The sequence below is a fragment of the Orycteropus afer genome, unplaced genomic scaffold, assembly GCF_000298275.1.
Source record: "Orycteropus afer afer isolate SDZICR_OR568_19922 unplaced genomic scaffold, OryAfe1.0 scaffold06356, whole genome shotgun sequence".
In the NCBI taxonomy this organism is placed as follows: Eukaryota; Metazoa; Chordata; class Mammalia; order Tubulidentata; family Orycteropodidae; genus Orycteropus; species Orycteropus afer.
The window spans coordinates 1-2832 of record NW_006927943.1 but is presented as its reverse complement, the minus strand read 5'-3'; the positions used below and the strand labels follow the sequence as shown (position 1 = coordinate 2832).

The window sequence follows — 2832 nt, the reverse complement described above, 5'->3', positions numbered from 1 at the left end:
TAATTAACTCCACGGTGGAATCTATTGGAGCAGCTGAGTACCTGCTTTGGAGATGTGGCCTGCTTCCAGTTTATAAGAAGCAGCTTTAAGGAAGGTCTCTAGCTTTTTGGCAAGCTTGAATCCTGCTTATAGATGAGTCTTCATTCAATCAGTACCCTTCCATGCTCTGCTGATCTTGAGACTTTCAATGGACGTGAATTAATGGCCTTCCATGTGGTTTGGTAACATCGGGGCTGTGCATTTTTACTTGTTGACCTTGGGTTTGTCAGCCTCAGCAGCCAGTAGCTGCCTGAGTGAAGAAAGCCTCCAGCTTCAGTGGGCAGGGAGCAGAAGGCAGAACTGAAGCCAAGGTCAAGGGGCTTTCACCCAGCCTCTGGGGCCTGGCACTTTGAATCTGGACTTCTAGCTTCCAAAACTGTAAGAGAATAAACTCCTGTTTTTACAAGCCATCACATTTGTGGTATATCTTCTGTTAGAGAGGCACTAGGAAACCAAACACGTGGAAATATAAAACCAATGCATCTGAAAGATAAATAACACTCTATTAGAAATTTTCATCTCTTATTTTTATATATATATATATTTTATTTTCAAGAAAAACATGAACTCAACAAAATTTTAAATATGTAATATTGGAAAAAAATGTTTCACCCCCTTTATCTCCTGGTAAGTATTATTTTGAAAATTAGAGGGTTATATGTCAGTGCAAGAAGCTCTGGTGGCATAGCAGTGAAGCTTTAGGCCACTAAGCAAAATGTCAGCAGTTCAAACCCACCAGCCACTCCAGAACAAAAGGGTGTAGAAGTCTGCATCAGTAAAGATAGGATGCCATGGAAACCCTATGGGTGAGTTTGACTCCATCCTACATGATGACTATAACTCAGAATCAAAGAAGGCAAGGGTTTGGGGGGTTAGGTCAGATCAAATAAAATGGTGGTTTTATAAGATGCATAGATATAGATACAAGTAGTCATACATTATCCCAAGCAATGCCATGATTTGTGGAAGAAAGATATCTGAGATTGATGGAATCAGTAGTATGTAAGCAAAGTTCATACTTTAGAAATAGAACTTTCTGAAATAATTTGATATTGATTGGTTAAGAGAACCATCTATCTTCTGTAAATAAGTGTTCTATAGTCTACAATTCTAATTCCCATGGGAAAGGCCTCAAAGCTGGTGATTTCTGATTTGTCAACAATATTGAAAAATATTGGAAACAAAAGAAGAGTAAATGATGCACTAAAACTATAAATATCTCATTGCTTGCTAAACATTTACTATGACAATTCTCTCATCTTAAAGTGTGAAGAATAATTATATTCATGGTATGATAGTTTCATAGGGATTGAATGATTAAGAAGAAAGGCCTGAGAATAACATAAGTTCTAATATTCTAATATATGCTAATTTTATTATATAATGTTTCAAAATCAACTTATAGCCATATTAATATGTTGCAATGAAAGTTACATTTTGTTCAGTCATATTTTATAAATCATTCTTTACTATGAATTTCTAGAAACATGACCTTGTTTTTATAAATGCCAGGCCATTCATAAAGATGAAAAACTGTTTTGAAATCACTGATGCTGAGTATCAACTTTGCTCTCCTACAGACTAAAGAAGATGCACATTATAGGGTCAAAGAACAACACAGATGTATCATACTTCATACTCATGGGACTGACAGACTCTGAAGAGATGCGGCTGGTACTCTTTAGTCTCTCTCCTGATTTACCTGGTGAGTGTGCTGGGGAATGCAGGGATGATACTGCTAATCCGCCTGGACCTCCAGCTTCACAACCCCATGTATTTTTTCCTCAGTCACCTCTCATTCCTGGATCTGAGTTACTCAACAGTAATTACCCCTAAAACCTTAGAAAATTTATGACTTCCAGCAAGTATATTTCAGTTAGAGGTTGTTTCACCCAGATGTATATTTTTATTTCCATGATTGTCACTGAATGTTTTCTCCTCTCTTCAGTGGCTTATGATCGCTATGTAGCTATCTGCAATCCACTGCAATACCCAGTTGTTATGTCTGGGACACTCTGCCACTCCCTCATCACTGGATCCTATGTACTTGGTTTTTTTGACTCCACTCTCAGTGTGCTTTCCATGAAAAAAATGCATTTCTGTGACTCCAATATAATCCATCACTTTTTCTGTGATACAACCCCAGTGTTAGTTTTGTCCTGCACTGAAACACATGACATTGATATCATGGTATCTGTTCTTGCGGGCTGCAACATAGTGGTGTCTGTTATCACAATCTCTATGTCCTATGTGTCCATTCTGTTTACTATCCTTAAAACGTGTTCCATATCAGGAAAGAGAAAAGCCTTTTCTACCTGTGCCTCCCACCTCCTGGGAGTCTCCATCTTCTTTGGTAGCATCAGTTTTACTTATTTAAAGCCAAGTAAGTCCTACTCCTTGGGAAAGGACCAAGTGGCCTCTGTTTTTTATACTATTGTGCTCCCTGTGCTGAACCCACTCATTTATAGTCCAAGGAATAAAGAAATGAAAAATGCTCTCATTAGAGTCATGCAGCAGAGAGAGAGCACCAGGCATTTAAATGACTGTGATGTGAAATGTTGAGTCTCATATTTTCTTTTTTTTTCCTACTGGTTATTTCTTTGGTTGTTTCTGTCTAAAAACAATGGATTGCTTCATTTAGTCTCGATTTCTCCTGACCATTTTTACTTGGCTTTATATGATATTGAATAGTTTCCAAAATATATTTTTTTATTAATTAATATCGTAATTAAGGAATATGACACGTAAGTTAAACTTGTAGTTTAAATATATATGATTTTAAGGGAAATTAAT

At 36.9% G+C, this 2832-nt stretch overlaps 1 pseudogene; it reads left to right on the top strand.

Moving 5' to 3' along the window:
• Nucleotides 1-1589: 1589 nt before the first annotated feature.
• LOC122152121 lies at nucleotides 1590-2601 on the top strand (annotated as a pseudogene).
• The last annotated feature ends 231 nt before the right edge of the window (nucleotides 2602-2832 follow it).